We start from the raw sequence: 8,159 nt of genomic DNA, 5'->3' as shown, positions 1-8,159 counted from the left end.
TTGCTATCTTGGGTGTTTTGTTATTCTAGATGAACTTGAGAATTGCTTTTTCTAACTCTCTGAAGAACTGAATTGTAATTTTGATGGGGATTGCATTGACTCTTTAGATTGCTTTTGGTTAGGTATCCATTTCTACTATATTAATTATGCTGATCTGTGAACATGGGAGATCTTTCCAACTTCTGAGGTCTTCAATTTTTTTTTTTTTGAGAGAATTGTAATTCTTGTCATACAGATCTTTCCCTTGCTTGGTTAGAGTCAAATGGAGATATTTTATATTATTCATGACTATTGTGTTGGGTGTTGTTTCCCTAATTTCTTTCTTAGCTTGTTTATCCTTTGAGTGGAGGAAGGCTACTGATTTTTTTGAGTTAATTTTATATCCAATCACTTTGCTGAAGTTGTTTATCAGGCTTAGGAGTTCTCTTTTGGAATTTTTGGGGCCACTTAAGAATACTATTATATCATGCACAAATAAAGGAGAACAAAATAATCACAGGAAATAGAGGGAGGGACAGACTTGGAAGGGAGAGAGGAGGGGGAGGACATGTTTAGTAAGTCTTAAGTTTAATAAAGAAGCCATTGGCTACCACTAAGGTGTATGTGCCACTACTGTATATGTAGACTATCATTTCCTGATGTTTGTTGCTATTGCACATAGACAATATAGCTGAGTGTGGTTGTTAGTTGCTTCTCTCCTTTCTTTTCTTTCATGGAACTTTCTGGTTCCATGAAAACTAGTACTCAGGGAGAGGGTATTCATTTCAGTTCAATATTTTGGGCCTGTGAGGGCTGTTCCAGAAGTGCATAGTATCTTTATCAATAAGTACTTACCTTCTATCCTGGGAGATAATGAAGGGCAACAGCAATAGGCTATATTTGGGATGAATATGCTAGATAGTCCTGTTTAACAACTCAAAAGGTGGCTTTTCAAGTCTTCTGCTATTGAGGATTTTGTAAAGTGTTTTGTTTTTGGCTTAGAAAGAACACCATTAGTCCAGAGTGGAAACATATATATTGAATAGCATGTATTAAAGGTGTAGGTTTAGGGGTGGTGGTAAATAGTTAATAGTATGGTTTCATATGGCTTTGTAAGCTATACTTGTTATTTGCCTCTCACTCTCCTTTATTTAGTAGCCAACTCCTTCCCTAAGATGTTTCCTTTTTCTTTTTCCCCTATCAGATGACTTGTACACTGCTTTTCCCCTTTATCCCCTTCCCACCTTTCTCTTGATTTACTTTTCTCCCTTCTATAAAGAGCCCTCATTTTTCCATTTCCCCTATCAGATCACTTGTATCCTATCATTCTGGATATTAAACCTCTGTCAGATGTATAGTTAGCAAAACTTCTCTTCCATTTTGTGAGCTTTTTTTTTTTTTTTTTTTTTTTTTTTTTTTTTTTTTTTTTTTTTTTTTAACCTTGTTGATTGTATTGCTGTCAATATGTTTTTATTTTCATGAGTTTCTTTTTGTTGATTATTTTAATTATCGGATAAATGGAGTCCTACTGGAGTATTTTAGTGTTTCAGTTTTAACTCTCAGGTTTATGTCTTTGATCCACTTAGAATTAATTTTCCTACAAGGTGATAGATATGGACTAATTTTATCATTTGCATTTGAACATCTGGTATTCTCAGCATTATTTATTGAAAATGCATTTATTTCAGCATGTTTTTGACATATTTGTCAAATATTAAATGACAGACATGCTTGGATCCTTAATATTGTTCCATTGTTCAAAATGTCTGTTTTTGACCTAATACTATATTGCTTTTATTACTATGCCTCTGTAATATATTTTACAATCTGGAACTGTAATCCCTTTAGCATTGGTTTTTAATCTCTGTCTCAGGATTCTTTTGATGATCTAGGATCTCTTGTGGTTGCATGTGAATTTTAGTATAGGTTTTAATTTTCTATTTCTGCAAAGAATGCGATGGGAATTTTGATCAGGATTGAGTTGAATCTGCATATCAGTTTTGGTAGAATGGGCATTTTTACAATGCTAATTCTCTCAGTCAAATGTGGGAGATCATTCCATTCTCTAGTGTCTTCCTTTATATCTTTTCTTAGAGATTTAAATTTTCACTGTAAAGTTCCTACATGTCTTGGTTAGGTTCATTCTGAGACATTTTGTTTTCTTTGACACTATTGTGAATGGGAATGTGTCCATGATCTCCTTCTCTATTTATCTGTTGGTGGTATGTAGAAAAGCTACTGAGTTACATAAGCGATTCTATTGTTTTATTCTGTCCTATTGTTGAGTCTGCTTTTCATTTGTACTGCTTTTTTTGGTATAGGATTTGGAATTTATTATGTATAATGTCATAGCATCTGCAAATAGGGACAGTATGACTTCTTTCTATGTTAGTATCGCTTTAGTTTTCTTCTCTTGCCTTATTGCATCAGTTAGTACTTTGAGAAAAAGTTGAAAAAGAGTGGACATGGTGGACATCCTTGCTTCATGTCTGACTTTAGAGGGATTGTTTTAAGCTTTTCTCCATTTGGGATAATACTGACTGTGGGCTTTTTCTTCTTGTTATTTGGTCCAAGAGCCTGTCAATTTTGTTTACCTTCTCAAAGAACTTGTTAATTCTTTCTATTGTTTCTATTTCACCTCTGGTTTTTATTGTTTCTTTCAGATGACTGGTTTTGGATTTGGTTTCTTCTTATGTTTCCAACTTTTTTGAGTTATATCATTAAGTCATCTTTGTGCATTTTAAAATTTTATTAATGTAGGCACTTAGAACTATAAATGTCTCTGTAGAAACATGCAACTACAAACTGCGTCCCTCAAGTTTTGCTGTGTTGTGTTTTCATTTTCATGTACTTCCAGGAACTTTTTTCTTTAATTCTTCTTTGATGAAGTCAGCATTTAGTAATCTAGTAAGGAGTTCTTTAATCTCTATGAGTTTGTGTATTTATAAGAGGTGTTTACTTGCCTATTTTAAGTTTTATTTTCTTGTATTCAGATAGAATAATAGGTATTATTTCAATGTTTTTGAATTTGTAAACAATGTGGTCTACTTTAGAAAAGCTTCTATGTGCTACTGATTAAAATGTATATTCTTTTTTTTTTTTTCTCATCAAACTTGTTTTAATGGTCTCAAAATTCTGTGACAGATTTTTGGTCAAGTTGTTTCCATTAAAAAGAACTGATTTTTGAAAACTTAATAACTTAAAACTGACACACACACACACACACACACACACACAAATGGTCCACAAAACACTCCTTTCTTCTGCATTTTCAGATGCATTGTTGTCATTAACCAGTCTTACTATTAAACTTAAATGGCCAATTGAGACAAACAGTTCTGAGACCGTTCTTCCACCACTGATTAAAACTGGGGTGGCAGGTGTTAGGGATAATATTCATTTAGCCTTCTGAACTTTCTGGGCAGACTTGGCGACTTTGCCAGTTCTAGCAGCCTTCTTGTCCACAGCTTTGATGCCACCACAGCAACTGTCTGCTTCATGTCAGGAACAGCAAAATGACCAAATAGAGGATAGTCAGAAAAGCTCTCAACACACATGGGCTTGCCACGGATAATGTTAACAATGACAGCATCACCAGACTTCAGAAATTTGGGGCCATCTTTCAGTTTCTTACCAGAACAATGATCAATCTTTTCAAGCTCAGCAAACTTGCATGCTATGTGGGCTGTGTGACAATCCAGAACAGGAGCATAGCCAGCACTAATTTGGCCTGGATGGTTAATCACCTGAGGATAATCACCTGAGCAGTGAAGCCAGCTCTTTCCATTGGTGTGTCATTTTTTGCTGTCACCGCAACATTGCCTCATCTAACATATTTTACCGACAAGTTCTTTACATTGAAGCCCACATTGTCCCCAGGAAGAGCTTCACTAAAAGCTTCATGGTGCATTTCAACAGATTTGACTTCAGTTGTTACATTGACTGGAGCAAAGGTAACCACCATGCCAGGTTTGAGAATACCAGTCTCCACTCGGCCCACGGGGACAGTGCCAATGCCCCCAATTTTATAGACATCCCTGAGGGGCAGTCTCAGAGGTTGATCAATTGGATGAGTTGGTGGCAGGATACAGTCTAAAGCTTCCAGCAGCTGGCCATCTTTGCAGGTGACTTTCCATCCCTTGAACCAAGGCATATTAGCACTTGGCTCCAGCATGTTGTCACCATTCCAACCAGAAATTGGTACAAATGCTAGTATGTCAGGGTTGTAGCTAATTTTCTTAACGTAGGTGCTGACTTCCTTAACGATTTCCTCGTATCTCTTCTGACTGTATGGTGGCTCTGTGGAATCCATTAGCTGTTTTACAGCCAGAGTGTAAGCCAGAAGAGTATGCTCATGGGTCTGCCTGTTCTTGGAGATACCAGCTTCAAATTCACCAACACCAGCAGCAACAACCAAGCAGTCAGCCTGGGATGTGCCTGTACTCATGAAGTCTCTGTATCCTGGGGCATCAGTGATAGTCACATAGTAGTAACTGATCTCAAATTTCCACAGGGATATGTCAATAGTCATACCACGCTCACGCTCAGCTTTCAGTTTGTCCAAGACCCAGGCGTACTTGAAGGAGGCTTTTCCCATCTCAGCAGCCTCCTTCTCAAACTTTTCAATGGTCCATTTGTCGATTCCACCACATTTGTAGATCAGGTGACAGGTTGTGGTAGGCTTACTGGAATCTATGTATCCGATTACGATGATGTTGATGTGAGTCTTTTCCTTTCCCATTTTTGCTTTGAATTAGCAGTGGCTTTCACAACACCTGTGTTCTGACCACAAACCCATTATAAAAAAAAAAAAAGTATATTCTTGGAAAGAATATTCCGCTAACATCTATTAGGTCTATTTGATAAGTGATACCATTTAATTTTGATGTTTCCTTGTTTCTTGTCCTGATAACCTTTTTGCTAAATAAAATTGAATATTAAAATCACTGTCAATGGATTGTTGTAAAACTGTAACTTTAATCCAGTACTAAATTTTTTATGAATTTGTGCACCCCATAATTTGGTACATGTCAATTTAGGATAGTAATGTCTTTTTATTTAGCTGCTCCCTTTGCTAGAATAAAGTGTCCCTGTTTATCTCTTCTGATTATTTTTATTATGTCGTCCTTTTTCTTTTTTCACATATGAAGATAAGGATGTTACTTTGTGTTCTGGTCTCATTCAATTAGAATACATTTGCCCATTGTTAGAATAGGGAACAAAATAACCATGAAAGGAGTTACAGAGACAAAGTTTGGAGCTAAGACAAAAGGATGGACTTTCCAGAGACTACCCCACCCAGGGATACATCCCATTATCAGTCACCAAACCCAGACACTATTGCACATGTAAGCAAGATTTTGCTGAAAGGACCCTGATATAGTGGTCTCTTGTGAGGCTATGCCAGTGCCTGGCAAACACAGAAGTGGATGCTCATAGTCAGCTATTGGATAGAACACAGGGCCCACAATGTAGGAGTTAGAGAAAATACCCAAGGAGCTGAAGGGGGCTGCAACCCTGTAGGTGGAACAACAATATGAACTAACCAGAACCCCCAGAGCTTGTGTCTCTAGCTGCGTATGTAGCAGAAGATGGCCCAGTCAGCCATCATTGGGAAAAGAGGCCCCTTGGTCATGCAAACCTTATATGCCCCAGTACAGGGGAACGCCAGGGCTAAGAAAAAGGAGTGGGTGGATAGGGGAGCAGGGTGGGGGGAGGATACAGGCAATTTTCGGGATAGCATTTGAAATGTAAATAAAGAAAATATCTAAAAAAAAAAATACATTTGCCCATTGTTTTACTGTAAGTTGGTTCCTATCTTTAAAATTAAGATATTGGGCTGGTGAGATGGCTCAGTGGATAAGAGCACCGACTGCTCTCAAGATCTGACGCCCTCTTCTGGAGTGTCTGAAGTCAGCTACAGTGTACTTACATATAATAAATAAATAAATCTAAAAAAAAAAAAAGTAGAAAAAAAATAATAAAATTAAGATATTTTTTTCTTAGGCTGGGCGTGGTGGCACACGCCTTTAATCCCAGCACTTGGGAGGCAGAGGCAGGCGGATTTCTGAGTTCGAGGCCAGCCTGGTCTACAGAGTGAGTTCCAGGACAGCCAGGACTACACAGAGAAACCCTGTCTCGAAAAAAACAAAACAAAACAAAACAAAAACAAAAAAAAATATTTTTTTCTTGTAGGCAGCAAATATGTGCATTTTGTTTCTTGATCAATTTAGTCAGGCTCTGTCTTTTATTAGAGAGTTAGGACATTGAAATTTACAATTACTGTTGAAATATATGTACTAGTTGTCATTGTGTTTTGATTTTCAGTGATTTTTTTTTGTTTGGAATAGTAATTTGTATTTCAGTAATTTGTATTTCTTTCCACATTCTTCATTATGCTCACTTATCAGTTCAAAATACAATTGTTTGTATTTTTCTTAGGTTACATTTGTTGAATACGTTTTTAAACACCTTTTCATGTTGTAGAAAATTGTTTTCCTTTATTCATTGAAGATAGTTTTGTGGGTATATAATTTTAGGTTGGCTGTTATGGTCTTTTATGACTTTGAATGCATTGCTCCAGGCTCTTCTGGCTTTCAAAGTTTCCATTGAGATATCAGATGTTATTTTGCAGGATTTTCTTTTACATGTGGCTTCCATTTTTTTCTCTTGAAGCTTTAAGTAGATTTTTTTTTTTGTCACATATACTTAGTTTTTAAACAATGACATAATGTTGGGATTTTCTTTTTCAGTCTTGTTCATGTTGTTTTCTCTGCGGTTTTTGTATCTGTGTGGGTGTGTATTTCCTTAATTTGGGGATGTTTGTTCTATGATCTTGTTAAAGATCTGGTCTATGCCATTGACTTGTGATTGTCCTCCCATATGCAGCTGGAGCTGCGGGTTCCTCCATGTGTACTCTTTGGTTGTTGAATTCTCTTCAGTGTTTCTATCAGTTTATGAATTCCACTTTCACATCCTAAATTGGCTTTGACATTTCTATCATCTTATGCTTGTGTTCTTTTAGGTATCACTCTGTCACTTACTCTTCTTTAGCTCTACTCCTTGATTTCATTGAACTGTTTCTTTGTGTCTTCTTTAAAGTTCTTTGATTCTTTAGCAGGTTTACGATTGTTCTTTCAATTTATATCCTGGAGTTTATCTAGGTAATTAATATTGTCAAATATTTCTTCAGGACTTGTAGGTTTTGGAGAGAAGTTACTGGCTTTATTTTTCAATTGCTGGTATTCTTGAAATGCAATCTGTCTGGAGAGGTGGACTTTGTTATTTTTAAGTTTGTTATGGATGGAGCATGAGCTATGAGAAAGGACTATATGTGCGGTAGGTTGAGTTTAAAGACTGAAAATCGTTTGGATGAAAGCAGTCCTGTGGGCATTGGGAATTGGGATGATTTACAGGATATTCTTGTTCCAAGCTGGTAGTGTGAAGTTAGATAAGTATGACAAGAATATTTGGATATTCAGTGGGAGAGTCCTGTGTTATGGGAGATGGGTTGAACGGATATTGCCCCAAGATTATATCTCCTTTGCATTGGAAGTAGGGAGTAACAGACTAATATTATGTACTAGCTATGGACCCTAAGCTAAATCTAGTGGGTTATGAACAGGTATGGATGAAGAGTTCTGGGGAACTTATCAAAATTGACCCTGAAGGAGTATATCGAAGGTCTGAGTAAGGACAAGGGTAGTAAAGGTTGCCCAAAGGGTCCCATGAATCTGTGGGGGCAGGGCAGGTCTTAGTGGGAGCCTAGATAGTGGGTAGAGCACAGACAGATACAATGAGAGTAAGAGAGAACATGGAATTTGCTACTGCAAGGAAGCCTACAGGCCAGTACTGCAAGGTACAGGTGACCAGCCTAGCCCAAGACACTAGCTTTGGGGCCTTGATAGTATGCAGAGTAAAGTAGAAAAACAAATATCATTTTGGGTCAGGGTTTACTCATTAGGCTATACTCGGGAGGAGACAGAGGAAGCCTGGGAATAGATTTGGGTGGTCAAAGTTTCACTTTCTTTTAAATATCCTAAGTTTCTTTCAAAGTTTAAAGCCTCTCGAAAATATTTAAGGGCTGTCTACAGAAATTAAAAGTCTTTCTAAAATATGAAAAGCTTCTGTAAAATATCTAAAGCATCTATAAAACTCAAAGGTCTCTCTGTAGTGGTTCA

General features: G+C 37.0%; 1 pseudogene; it reads right to left on the bottom strand.

Annotated features, from left to right (window-relative positions):
• Window positions 1-3,275: 3,275 nt before the first annotated feature.
• Window positions 3,276-4,720, bottom strand: LOC110323476 (annotated as a pseudogene).
• Between the last annotated feature and the right edge of the window lie 3,439 nt (window positions 4,721-8,159).

The sequence above is a fragment of the Mus pahari genome, chromosome 6, assembly GCF_900095145.1.
Source record: "Mus pahari chromosome 6, PAHARI_EIJ_v1.1, whole genome shotgun sequence".
Lineage (NCBI taxonomy): Eukaryota > Metazoa > Chordata > Mammalia > Rodentia > Muridae > Mus > Mus pahari.
This window is presented reverse-complemented; position numbering and strand designations above follow the sequence as displayed.